At 48.5% G+C, this 14,467-nt stretch overlaps 1 long non-coding RNA gene across 1 annotated transcript; it reads left to right on the top strand.

Moving 5' to 3' along the window:
• Positions 1-4,040: 4,040 nt before the first annotated feature.
• On the top strand, positions 4,041-9,422 carry LOC128336982 (uncharacterized). The gene is made up of 3 exons (XR_008312140.1): positions 4,041-4,587; positions 6,604-6,686; positions 8,252-9,422. It is a non-coding gene; the product is annotated as an uncharacterized LOC128336982 (long non-coding RNA).
• Positions 9,423-14,467: the final 5,045 nt, after the last annotated feature.

Genomic DNA, 14,467 nt, shown 5'->3' with positions numbered 1-14,467 from the left:
GCACTTACATTTATATACCGCTTTATAGCCGGAGCTCTCTAAGCAGTTTACAATGATTTTAGCATATTGCCCCCCAACATTCTGGGTATTCATTTTACCGACCTCGGAAGGATGGAAGGCTGAGTCAACCTTGAGCCCCTGGTTACAGGGCGGCAGTTTTACCACTGTGCCACCAGGGGCTCATTATTTATGCCCCGGCTTAAATAAGATACTCTAGATACCTAGATACCTAGACCTAGATACTCTTCCACTGACCCATGGCCCCTTCCCCTCATGGGAAAGTCTGGTAGCGCTCAGATGTAGTCGCCCATCCAAATGGGAACCAAGGTGAGCCCTGCTTAGTCCACACTCGCTGCTGCAAGGCTGACTCGGGCTCGCCTGAGGATGCCTGCAGATCAGAGGGCGGGACCAGGTGCAGGACCCTGGGAAAGTGGTCCTTCTTCCCCCCCCAAGGGCAGTCCGAGGCAATTTTGCTGCCTGACTGAGACGAAGGACAAGCTCACCCCGCCACTGCCTGACTGAGACAAAGGACAAGCTCACCCCGCCACCATCTCAGCATTCTCGGGCCGAGGGAGTGGCAGTGATATGTGTGCAGCCTCAGACTATGCCCCCAAGCCAAGCCGTGGCGGCAGGGCTGTCCTTAACTCTTGGAGCAGCGGGGTGAACCTCAGTGGGGGAGGAGGGGGATACGAACACAGCGTGCCCCAGCGGGGTGAGGAAGGGCCACAGAAGCGGGCACCAGGATGGCCCCCGTGGTGGTGCCCGACACTGACCCACCCTGTGCCGCGGCACCTGAGACGAGGGTTGCTATATTCTGGCTTTCCAAACCTGGGTGCCTAATTTGCATATGATGTAAATAGGCTGGAAAATAAATTTTGAGCCGAAGAGGGACTGCACGTTTTGCTCCATAACTCCACTTCGACAAGGGCTAGAGCTTAGCTTTTTTGTTTAAATGAAAGCTGGAATCTGGGCGAATCTGGGTGGGTGAAGCAATCTGGGTGAGATGCTTAAAATCTGGGTGAAACCCAGAATTCCGGGGGGCGGGGCTGGCAACTCTACCTGAGACCACCCTCCCACCCTGCCTCATGGAAGGGCCTCCCGAGAGCATCGTCTGGGCTCCATTTGCAAGCAGCCTTCACGTGTGAGGCGTCCAGGCTGGCTGTGGGAGGTGTTTGCCTTGATCGCATCCCAAGGACCTTTGTCTATTTCTCTCCCCACCGCCTGCCACCTCTTAAGCCACCCCAGCAGGTACGGCTCAGTGAGATGAATATCTAGTTAGCATCCACCCTCTCCTCACCTTGGTGATGATGGCGCGGGCCATGCAGCTGCGGCAATGCGGGGCCGTCCGTCAGAAAAAGGAAGCCGTTCTTATTTTCTGTTTCAACTTTCCGCCAAAAGGAGAGATGGCGGGAGGCCCTCCTCCCTCTCTGCCCCAACCCAGCAGAGGGCACTAAAAAGGTTCATTTGCATCATGCTGGAGGAGGAAGGGACTCAAAATAGCTCTGATGATGGTGGCATTTCTCATGCCTGCTGGATTCCTCCCCAGTCTCTGGACTTTCAGAATAATGCTTCTGCAGTAGCTAAACCAGACCAGAAAATAAATAAATATAAATATAAATATATATTTATATATATGAGTCTCTCTCTCTCTCTCTCTCTCTGTCTCTCTCTCTCTCTCTCTCCAGCTGATATCCTTCCCAGTTTTTGCCACTTGCAATTTAATGGTGTTCTGAGTCAGGGGTCTTAAGTTTATTCATTTTATTTACGTAACAATTCTCTATACTGCCCAAAACTCACATGTCTGGTCGGTTTCTCTGCTGCCCTGAAATCTCTGCTGCACTGGATTTATTTTGCTTCCTGGTGACCCAGAATAAAATCCTTAAGAATGACTATCCTCCTGAGTATTTATTTGTTCTCTAATTTTTATTGGAGCCTCATGAAAATATATTATCTAATGGAGTGGGTAATACTTGCAAATCTGGAGGGTCCCTAGCTGCAAAAAGGTTAAGAATCCCTGACTGGAGTCATGGATAAACATGTGGAAAAGTACCAGGCTGTGCCTGTACTGCACCTGAACTCCTTCCAGGAGCAAGAGAAGAATTGACACATCTCATTTTTGAGGAGAGCTGGTCTGGTGGTAGCAAGCATGACTTGTCCCCTTAGCTAAGCAGGGTCTGCCCTGGTTGCATATGAATGGGAGACCACTGTAAGATATGCCCTCAGGGGATGAAGCCGCTCTGGGAAGAGCATCTAGGTTCCAAGTCCCCTCCCTGGCAGCATCTCCAAGATAGGGCTGAGAGAGACTCCTGCCTGCAACCTTGGAGAAGCCGCTGCCAGTCTGTGAAGACAATACTGAGCTAGATAGTCCAATGGTTTGACTCAGTATATGGCAGCTTCCTCTGTTCCTATGTTCCTAAGAATGAAATGGCTGGGATTTTGTTTGAAGTAGCCAGGCCTTTTGTTAAACGAAAGTTACTGGTGAGTAGTAGTTATCATTAAAGGACTTTGGCTACAGGGGCATGCTGTTTAATACAGTGTTATATTAAAGTGCTGTGAGAAACCTCAATTTTACTGTATTTACCTGAATCTCTACACACACACACACACACACACACACACACACACACACACACACGGTTATTTGACCTTAGAAATCAGGGGGTTGTCTTAAATTCAGCGTGCTCTTCCTTCCAGGTAAATACAGTTGTAACTGTGTTTAACTTTTTAAAAAAGGGGGTATTCTTAAATTCGTAGATGCCTCCTATTCGGGTAAATAAGGTAATTCCAAGGCCTTAGCACCACTCAAGGACCCAGAAGTGGGCTCCTCTTGGGTCTGCTTCCGTTTACATAGCTTTAAAAACAAAGCGCGTCTTACCTATAGATTCCACTAGATGGCGACGCGGCGCGAGGGATTTGGAAACCACAAAGAGGGTAAAATGGATACTTTATTGTCGTAAGTTCTGTGGGTAGGTCAGCTTTGTGGGAATGAATGATATTTTTTAACAGCAGCAAGGCTGTGTATTACCTTAGCATGGAAGAAAAATCTCAGCAGATCTTTGCAGGGGTAGACCCTCTGTATGGTCTAACCCGTACATAATATAAATAATTATAATATAAAACAAAACAAAACATCAAGCGAGGAGGAGAACTCGTCTTGTGGCGGCATGCATGAATTGTCCCCTTTGCTAAGCAGGGTCCCTCCTGGTTTGCATTTGAATGGGATACTACCTCTGTGAGCCCTGTAAGATATCCCACCCACCCCTTAGGGGATGGGGGTCACTCTGGGAAATAGCAGCTGCCTTCTTGCGTATAGAAGGTTCCAATTCCCTCCCTGGCAAGGTGAGAGAAATGCCTGCCTGCAACCTTGGAGAAAGCTGCCAGTCTGGGCAGTCAATACTGAGCTAGCTAGAGCAAGGGTCTGACTCAGTATATGGCAGCTTCCAATGTTCCAGTGACACACACACACGCTTGAATACATTTGGGCAAAAATGGATTTCCATTTATTCAGCACTGGGATGAGATGGCGTCGCCCAGGACTGCGCACAGTATCTCCAGACTCTTTCCAGCAATGCAGGGCTATCCGTATATGATGCATTAACGACTGGGCTCAGTGATGACATATGGTTCCCCTGCATGAACTTCAGTAAGGGCGTTTTGTTAAAACCTCGTCCGAATTGTTTTCGAATAAGGCGAGGGCGGGGGAGTGTGCACAGGAGCGTGGCTTGGCTTTGTGACCCTCACACACAAAAGCCACCGCGCTGCTGCGCTGCGCTGCCCCACGGCTTGCTCACAGCCCCAGGGTGAAGCGCACGCGCCCAGTAACAGCCAGCCAGCCAGCCAGGATCTCACCACCAGTCGAGGAAGTCAGTTACTGCTGGGCGCGGGGACTGCTGCTGCTGCTGCCGCTGCCTGCCGGGCAATAAAGAGTTAATAAAGAGGGCGCCCTCGCGCTCTTCCGAAAGGCATGGGGGGGGGGCCGAGGGGGGCGCCCTCGCGCTCTCAACATCCGGGCTCTTCTGGCTTTGGTGGGCTTCCTCAGGCCCTCGTGGCGTTTCAGGTTTATGTCGCCCAAACCAGTTGAGCCTGGAGTGCCTGACCTGGAGAGATAACAGCTCAGGGGGCCACTGCTATACCCGTGTCCGTGTGCAGCTGTGATGTAATGAAGCCTCTGTCCTTTTTTCCTTCTCTCCTTTGAAGAGAAGAGGGTCCAGCACAGCAACAACAGCAACACACACACAAAACCCAAGCCCAAACCTCCCCCTTTTCCTATTTCCAGCTATTCCCAGGCACGCTTTTGTGCTATTTCTCCCCACGCCCTTCTTAAAGCAAACATTTTAAGAATGGCTTTAGTTAATGATGTTTTAATTCAGTCATAAATGTGGTGGAAAGTTACCTCAGCTCTACACGCACCTTTGTGGTCAGTTCCAGGCCCAGCATCAGGGCGGCTGAGTGGTGCCTACCTGATTTTATAATCCAGATATTGCCGTTCAGGTTATAAAGTCTCCTCCGCTTTTTCCCTTCTGGAGTATCCAACAGCACACTGTGTGTGTGTGTGTGTGTCCTTTTGCTATTTTCAATTATTCACAGGTACATTTTTGTCCTGATACATGATATTTCCCCCCCACTGGCTTCTTAAATTTATATATGTGTGTGTCTGTGTCTTAATAGTGTAATTTATGTATTAATGTGTTTTTTTAACGATTAATGTGCTAAAAATGCAACCATGAATGTGCTAAAAATGGACTTAAACTCCACACACCAAGCCATGATTTGGTTCTTTCGGCCCACTGAATAATTTGAGCTGTGTACCCCTACCACATGGTCATAATAAATCATTAAGAGCAAATCAGTTATTAAATGTAAAACAAAAACAAAAAACCATCCCTTCCCCCTAACTTGCACACTCCCTCTCAAGAGCTTACATTTTTTCCTTGATGAAAAACAGGCATTTTGGAGGAAACGTCTCTTGTTCTTTTGTACTCAGACATCTCAGCAAGGTTTAGAATAGGATTAATTTGATGGGGTAGACTTCTAGAAAAAACAATGGAGGTAAGAAGGGGGCAATTTGGCCTGAAAGTTAATTAAAGGAGAGAGCTAATTAACAGCGAAGCAATTGCTTCTGCCGGGTTTGCGGGTTTTGCAAGTAAGTAACCGCAACAAGAACTTGAAACAACTGTGCTTTTTATCTCATAGATAAAGTTATTTCTTTTTGCTTCTTTCATCCTGGTCTCTGGCTGTCTCATGCACATCTATACTAATTACCAAGCTCTTGGTGAGGTTTTTCTGGCATGACTATCACTGGGGGAGGATAGATAGTAGCAGCAGATTAGCACAGCAGCAGTTATTTGGGTTTCTCTCTCTCTTCAGGGAGACTTTTTTTAAAAGGTGTAATTTCGGGGAGTGGTGGCTGGACTTTCAGGTAGCAACACGCCCCGCCCCCCCACCCCCCATATTCTACACCCTGTGCAACCATTCCAGCCCTAAGGTTTGGAGTCCTGCTAATGCCAAGGTTAGAAGCATAGCTGAGAAGGACTCAGGAGCTGTGCTGGTGGTGATCAAGACATTTGGATGCAAGGGCTGTTTCTGCTTTGTCCCGTGCAGTCAGCAAGCACGAGTCCCTTGACAGATATAGGGACATAGGAAACTGCCTTATACTGAGTCAGGTCCTTGGTCCATCTAGCTCAGTCCGGTCTACACTGACTGGCAGCAATTCACTATGGTTTTCAGGCAGGAGTCTTTCCCAGCCTTACCAGGGCGCTTAAATAAATTATAGCTGGGGACTATGGGAGTTGTAGTTCAGCAACATCTGGAGGAACACAGGTTGGGAACCACTGGTCTCTCCCAAGGGTTGCCAGTGCGGGTACTAGTGCCCCTAGAGGTACTTGAAAGGCTCCCAGGGGTTATTCAAGGCCAGTGTTCCATCTAACAGGGATTTCCAGATGATGTTGACTACAACTCCCAGAATCCCCAGCTGCCATGGCTTTTGCTTGGGGATTCTGGGAGTCCTAGTCAACAAATTAATAGGACAAGTGAACTGATCCCACTAATTTCAAAAAGACTGCTGATGAGCAAAAAGAGGTTCGAAAAGACTGCTGATGAGCAGCTTCGTGTGGATGTGTGCTAGTGACTATAGTAGCCTGTCTCCTTAAGTTTAACACTTAAATTTGTGTTTTTATGGATATAGGTGTATTAACGCTGATAAATTTAAAGGTTGCTGTTATGAGATTGGCTACTCCAGTCTCTGGTTCACATCCAGATTAAGGATCTAAGCCAGTGACTGGAGTAGCCCGTCTCATAACAAAATCTCTATGGGGTGCCTGAGCTGAACGTTTGCAAAAGAAGGGGTGCACTTGTTTAAAAAGGTCGGGAATCCTGGCCTACACTGACTGGCAGCGACTTCTCCAAGGTTGCAGGCAGGAGCCTTTCCCAACCCTCCCTGGAGATGCTGCCAGGGATTGAACCTGGGACCTTCTGCATGCAGAGCAGATGTTCTATCATTTCCTATGCAAGGTAGTCAATGCATCTTTTGAGGTGTCTCTCAGCGATGGAACAGGTGTGGGTTCCTGCATGGGCCAACTGACATTTCGCGTTCTTCTCCTATAGTTGTCAACTGATATGTGCTGTGTGGGCAGGGAGCCATAGGCGAAAGGAAAAAAGATGGAGCATGCACATCCCAGGAGAGTAAGGTTGGTGCTGGCTATTTCTATTTCAACACAAAGCATTAAAACAAAACAATAACAACAACCTGCACAACTGTGGTGTGTTATTACAACCAAATAATAACATCCCCCCCTTTGAATGGCTCTCTACAAAACAGAGAATCCTGCAAGAAGCTCATATGATTAGAAACCAAGCAATTGCCTCCCTGAAGCACTACGAAAAGAACAGCGGTCTCTGCAAGCAGCAGACAGAAATCCAGACGTGGCAGAGAAGCCCACATTTCTTCAGGATGCCATTTCTGAAAGTTTCCTCTGAGTCAAAGCAACAACAAACTAGCTCAGGGGTCTTAATTGTAAGGCCTGGGGGCTAGACCCCCTTCAATCCTCAGTGTGGCTCCCTCACACGTGGTTTGTTGGGCCTGTGTGAAGCTTTGGCCAAAGCTGAATACTCTGAATACTCCATGTGGAGAGAACCATTCTCACTGTGCAGTGCTGCACTGTCAACGGAGCCTCCTTCACCATCTTGGGAGGCATGCACAGAGTGCTGGGAAGTGTAGCCTCCTCCCAGCGGTTTCCCCACCGTGCATTTAGGAGAGGGTTCTGGCTCTCTTAAAAGGCCCTCTCAGCAGTGTTCTCTCTAATTTTTTTCATCTGTGTGCGGAATGAGTTTTGTTCTGGGTGGCAGTATCAAGGCAGTGTGTTCATATGCATTCAGAGGGGGGCCTTCCTGATTCAACCTGAGCAGGATCTAAATTGAACAGAGCGGACATCCAAAAACATGTGAGCGCACACAAGTGCGCACTCCTCAGCAGGAACAGTGCCTCCCAGTACTTGGGAAAGCACAGTATTTGTGCGGAGTTCAGCACAGTGAAAAACAGCTCTCAAATTGCAGGGTTGTTTTTTGTTTTGTTTTGTTTTGTTTTGTCAAAGTGGCCGCTGCCTGAAAAATAGTGAAGATCACTGGCCTAGCTCATTCCTTGATGTGCTAGTTTTCTACCAGCAGGGAAGGTTTTAATGCAAGAGAGAGTTCTAAAGCACTGGCCCTCACCTGCAGCATTCCAGTCCAAGGCTGGCCATATAGACTATACTGCCCATATAGACTGAAACTGACACAGGAACATAGGAAGCTGAGGCACATAGGAAACTGACACAGGAACATAGGAATACTGAGTCCGACCACTGGTCCCTCTAGCTCAGTATTGTCTTCACAGACTGGCAGCGGCTTCTCCAAGGTTGCAGCCAGGAATCTCTCTCAGCCCTATCTTGGAGATGCTGCCAGGGAGGGAACTTGGAACCTTCTGCTCTTCCCAGAGCAGCTCCATCCCCTAAGAAGGGGAAGATCTTCCAGTGCTGACACTTCTAGTCTCCTATTCATACGCAACCAGGGCAGACCCTGCTTAGCTAAGGGGACAAGTCATGCTTGCTACCACAAGACCAACTCTCCTCTCCAAGATCAGCTCTCCTCTCCAAACCAGACATGGATTGTTAAAATTGCAGTTCTGGACAGAAGTTATTGGGGGATGTGGTTGACTTGATCTCCAAGTGCCTGCCTGATATAAGTTGTACAGTAATTGTTGTCACTTGTATTTCAGGGGAAGACTCCAATGTACTCTGGAACGCTCAGGTGGGATCCGAGAGGCCAGGCAAAAATCTGGCCGGGCAAACCATCTAAAGTGGCACACTTGACTGTCTAGGTCGTTCCTGTAGCTCAGACAGAAGCATCCGCTGAGAATATGACTGGCCATCACTCCGTGTCTGGAGGCAACTCTGAACCACCAAACCAGTGAGTTTATGCATCTTGATTGGAACCAGTAGGGCAGTTCTACATTGGTTCAGCTATCTAATTTTGCTGCAACTTCCCTCGCACAGTGAGGCACACTTTGGAGTGCGCCTACCCACCGGAGCCTGTCCCTACTCATTAAAAGCAAAGGTAAAATGTCACTGTCCATTAGGTCCCAGCCATGCACATGCTGGAAGTAATTACTTGGTCGTTACATAAGACCAGTTTGGGTCTGAATAAATGGGGGGGAATGCAAGAATGGTGAGTCTTCAGCAGAACTCACAGGACACCCAAGCTGCTCTTCCCTGCAGCCACCAGGGTTTCCTTCATGAGTCCACGGCCTGCACATGTCACATCCATAATCCTGAGTAATCTGGACTCACCAGCACCTTTTCGCTTGCAGGAGTATCAACCCTGTGTATACTGCTACATAAATCGTAACGTATCTTAAATGTGAAAACCAGGTATTTATTTTCCACTATATATCCAATAACTTGAATAAAAACAAATGATCTAAAATTATATCAATTCTGATCCAAAAACTACATAAAATCACAATAATAAATCCAGTGAAATATAACCACATGAACCAGTTATTCTTCCATTATTTCCAAATGATTCACTTTCCTCAAAGCTCATGTAGAGAAAACATACTACTGTTATGTATGTTTGACTTTGCCAGAAGTTTATCCTCTTGTTATTGGAGTTCATCTGAAGAATGCATATTTCTGTGTAGCTGATTTGTCTCTGCCAAATGCATTTCCACCTTCTTGGTCTTCCTCAGTGGCACTTATAACAGTAATCATGCAAATTCTTCTTCCAAAGTATCAATGACAGTATCAAAGTAAAGAGTAGTCTTGTATTATAAGCCTTTCTATCTTGCCTTCTTTGGATAGTGGTAACCTTAGCTTGCATTCAGAATGGCTAATCTGGATTAGAACCACTGGTTTGTATTTAAGGATGCATCTGGAGTGTAAGGAAAGTTTCTGTTTGTAGTTTGTGAATGTGACAGAGTATGAAGAAGAATAACAAACAAACAACAAACAAATATTTATATACCACTTTTTGCTAGAGGTTGCCGGTTCGAATCCCCGCTGGTATGTTTCACAGACTATGGGAAACATCTATATTGGGTAGCAGCGATATAGGAAAGATGCTGAAAAGCATCTTCTCATACTGCATAGGAGATGGCAATGGTAAACCCCTCCTGTATTCTACCCAAGGAAACCACATGACTCTGTGGTTGCCAGGAGTCGACACCGACTCAATGGCACACTTTACTTTACGTTTTTGACAAAAGTCCCCAAAGCAGTCTACATAGAAAAAACAATCATAAATTAAAAAGAAGGATCCCTGTCCCCAAAGGGCTCACAGTCTAAACAGAAACATAAGGTAGACACCAGCAGCAGCCGCTGGAGGGATGCTGTGCTGGGGTTGGATAGGGCCAGTTGCTCTCCCCCTGCTCAATATAAGAGAGTCACCACTTTGAAAGGTGCCTCTTTGCTCAGTTAGCAGGGATCTTGCATGCACTAGAACGACCCTACAGAGGTGAGAGCAGGGAGGGAGTCACCAAAAGTCACCTAGCCTGTCATGACCCCAGGTCCAGAACCCCACCACTGGGGGGCAAAGCGGGGGATGAGCTGGCTTGAGCAGACTGTCTGTCGCAGAGCACGGGCGACCCCACGCTGCCGCGATCCCCCTAACCAGGGGAATCCAAGCCCACAGTTGCACCGTGATCTGAGAAGACAGCCCTGACTTAGCGGAACCCCTGGAGAACAGCCCTGGTAGAACCCCACCCCACCCAGCACTGCCAGAGCCAGTGCTTAAGAAATCAGGCAAGACCCCTCCAAGAAACAGAGCCTTCTCTAGGGAAGGGGCAGAACCAATTCACTCTGCCTGGATAGCAGCCGTAAACACACGGGCAAGAAGATGCTGGAGCAACGTCCCTTGCTCATTGTGATCCCCAGCTCTCGTGTTCCAGCTTGGTGCGGACGGAGGTTCTGATCCCTCAGCGCTGTCCGAGGTCTGTGCAGCTCCTGGATCCCTGCTCTGGTGCAGATCCCGACTTGGCCTAGAAGAGGCTACCGTTCACACCTCCAGACATTTTGAAAAGTACTGAGCGTAGCAATAGTCCTCTAAACCATATCAATCCTGGGTGGCCCGTGGGCCTGGCTTCAGCAATGCTGAATGTCCCCGACTTTGCACCTCTACAAAATTTGTTATTCACAAATGCCTGAGGGCTAGTTTCCAATTCCCTATACAGTAATGAGTACACAGTACAGAAGGGATGTTGCTGTAGGGCTTGGCATGCAGAAGGTCTTGGGTTCAGCCCCTGGCAGCATCTCCAGGTAGGGATGGGAGAGGCTCCTGCCTGAAACCTTGGAGAGCTGCTGCCAGTCAGTGCGGACAAGACTGAGTTAGATGGATCAAGGGTCAGACTCAGTATAAGGCAGCTTCCTAGGTTTCTTATAGCTTCCTTCCAGGGGGGCAAATGGGGTTTGAATAGCTTGGTTTCCTCTCCCTCCTTCCACCCTCTCACCCCCGCTGTTGCAAAGGCCCTGCAGATCACTCCTCACCTCTGCAAGGATGTTTGGATGAGAAATGAGCTTCTCTGTTTGCATGGGACCCGGCTGTGTGTTGGAATGCCAAGTGACACTGTAAAGGTGCTGCACACAATTAAATGGAAAAGGAGCTTGGTGCTGAATGCGTTGACTTCCAAAAAGCCCTTAAACCAGATTAACCTTTACTCATATTGATGCCGCTCCAAGGCCAGACTGCGAAATGAGTGAAGGAGCGTTTCCCCCGCCCTCCACTTTCCCTTCCTCTTTTCGCTGACATGCTCGCTGCAGGAAGCGATGAGCAGACCTAACGTCAAGCCTCACCATGATCCTGCCAAATCTCTGCTCAACCACTAGGACGGGGGACGGGGTTCCCATGCGTGGGTCCCCAGATGGCCAAGGCCATTGGGGCTGGGGATGATGGGAGTTGTAGTCCAGCAACATCTGGGGACCCAAGTCTGAGAACCTCAACACGAGGCACCATTGCCACCAGACTTCATCTTGTCCCTTCCCCAGTCTCCTGTGGCCAGAGAGAGAGAGAGGTGAGGAAAGAGGGAACTGCTGCACCTCAAGATAGGCAAAGTGAACACCTAAAGATCACCCAAGAAGGAAGCAGATTAAGGCTACTCAGTGGAGGGAACTTCGTAACTGTGAGGCTTGTTGGACAGTGGAACAGTCTGCCTCATGCAGTGGTGGGCTCTGCTTTGCTGGTGGTTTCCAAACAGAAGTTGGATGGGATGCTGCTGCAGTTTCCTGTACAGAGCAATGGGGTGGACCGGAAGGTCCCTTCCAGATCTGACATTCTATGATTCTGCTTCTACTGCTTCTTCCTTTTACGGTCGTTATCATTGTTAATGTGGAGCCCCCTGGCACCGTACGGAATAGCATCAGCACTAGACACAACAAGGCCCTGCCCTTGAAGGGATTACGGTTAGGCTGTCAGCAGTGCAGGAAACAAGAACGGCCCGTGAGTAACAGCAGGGAGACACCCTTCAGCTTCACTTCAGCTGGGGGTGAGGACGGAAAGGTTTTGCAGCAGGCCCCGTGTGAAAGGGACATTCTGAGGCGGGCTCTGGGGTGGGTGGGGGCACCACAGGGTGCTGAGGGTGCGGCGGGGAGTTCCATGCAGAACTCCCTTCTCCTTTTTCCCTCCATTATGAGCAGTGATGTAGTTGCACATTCAGAAGTGCAGGCGCTCTCCATGACAGCCCCCATGGCCATGCCCACCCCGTTAAGCCAAGAAGTCCCGGTGCTCTGTCCCTTCGCGTCCCCTGCTCCACCCTAGTCCTGGTTATGAGTTCCGCTGCCTATTGAGATCCCCTGGGGAGGTCCGTCTGCCTTTGCCAGCAGCTCATCTTGTGGCTACTCAAGACCCACTCCAGGGCTGCCCTGAGGCTTTGGAATGTGTACTCTGCTAAAATAAGAAGGCCCCCCCGCCCCCATCTCTGACAGCTTTTAAAAGGGCTGTTAAGACGCATTTATTCATCTGGGCTTTTATTTATTTGTTTGCTTGATTTATATACTGCCCTTCCAAAAATGGCCCGGGGTGGTTTGCATATGTGTCCGATTACATTTTAATCAGACTCATCATTGTTTTTAAATCAGACTCATCCTTGTTTTCAAATTGTTTTGATGTTTTTAAATTTTGTTTTTGATCTGTGTTGTTTTCTTGTAAACTGCCTAAAGAAGAGTTTTGGGATGTTTATACATTTTATAGATAAATAAAATAAAATAAAATATAAAATAAATAGGCACAGGGTGCCGTAAGGGAGAATGTATGAAGTGGCAGCCACTAGGTGGCAAAAGGCTAGAAGCCAGGCCTAGGAGCAGTCCGGTCGGGCCAGAGGGGAAGCAAGCAGAGTAGACCAGAATCAGAGGACAGCCAGTAGCCCAAGGTCAGATGGGAAGATCGAGGGAAGATATTTTATTTACGACCCATGGTCAGCTTACAAATCAACTAGAAATAGTAGAATAAAAGAAATCCTACAGAAGGTTAACAGTTGCTAGAAAATAATAAAACATCAGTCACATACAGTACCAATCAAAGACCTAACTAGCAATTGCTAACCATAAATATAAATATAAACTGAAAATTCAGGAAGAACATACGCATGAAATAAAAAAACTGACGTAACCACATAGCATTAGAGCAAAACTTCGCCACCTTATATGCGATAGATGGAGATTGATCTGCCAGAAGATAAGAAACACAAAAATCTTCTGAGCATCCTGGAAAGAGTGCCGGACAAGGAGATATCAGGGAGGGTCTTAGCTCTCTGTAAAACGGACAACGGAGCAATACATGTTGGATGGTTTAAATCTCCCTATAGCCACAAGGGCAGATTCTACCTTCCCTTGGTATACTCTTTATTCTCCCCGCCGGCACAGCCGATGGGAGCATGTCATACCCTGGTCTAAAGAAAGCCCTCAGATGGCGCGGGTTCTCTAGGGTATACAGGTAAGTAGTGGGACCCCTGACAGCAGTGCATAAACCCAGCCTCCTTCTCGAACATTCAGGGATCATGGAAAGCTCGTGTTGATTTTCAGTATCCAAGATTCTCTGCTTCAGAGCCTGTAGAGCTTGATTATGGCTCAACAAAACCAGGCAATCCATGGAGAATCCCAATGAAAGAATTTTAGCATGGATTGCATGATGGGCCCAGGAAGACTGAAAGGTCAAGAACACACCAGAAGTCAAGCCAGCGGCCAGAGGTCCGGAGCACGCCAGAGGTCAAACTTAGCAGGTAACTCAAGAAAGCAAGCCAGAAACAGCCCCTCCAGAACCAGAAGACCTTGACCCCGAGGCCAGGCTGGTTCTGAGGCAGGAAGTTCTTGTACTTTTCCTGCTTGGGGAGAGAACCCAGGACTGGGCTCAGCGCTCTGAGAACTCAAGGGCTGCTGCAATTCTGGGCCTTACCATCAGGGGGCAGCAGCAGCATGTGGAGCTTCAGGCTAGGCAGAACCCATAGGAACCTAGGAAGCTGCCATATACTGAGTCAGACCAGTGGTCTATCTAGCTCAGTATTGTCTGCACAGACTGGCAGCGGCTTCTCCAAGGTTGCAGGCAGGAAACTCTCTCAGCCCTATCTTGGAGATGCTGCCAGGGAGGGAACTGGGAACCTTCTGCTCTTCCCAGAGCGGCTCCATCCCCTGAGGGAATATCTTACAGTGGTCTCCCATTCATATGCAACCAGGGCAGACCCTGCTTAGCTATGGGGACAAGTCATGCTTGCTACCACAAGACCAGCTCTCCTCTCCTAACCCATCAGGGTAGCTGAAATGGTTTCGAGTAGGAGATGCCTGGTTGGCTGAGCGGAGTACAGACGAGGGACAGCAGATTCCTGCGCAGTGATATACTGAGAAACAAGGGCAGAAGGAAAGAGGGCAAGGCCTGAGATGGGGCTGCCTGCAGCTCAGTAGCAGAGCTCTCGCCTTGCATGCCGAAGGCCAACCTGGGTTCAATCCCTGGC

This window comes from Hemicordylus capensis, chromosome 14, assembly GCF_027244095.1.
Source record: "Hemicordylus capensis ecotype Gifberg chromosome 14, rHemCap1.1.pri, whole genome shotgun sequence".
Taxonomy (NCBI): domain Eukaryota; kingdom Metazoa; phylum Chordata; class Lepidosauria; order Squamata; family Cordylidae; genus Hemicordylus; species Hemicordylus capensis.
Note: the sequence above shows the minus strand (reverse complement) of the source record. Positions and strands in the feature narration are given on the sequence as shown.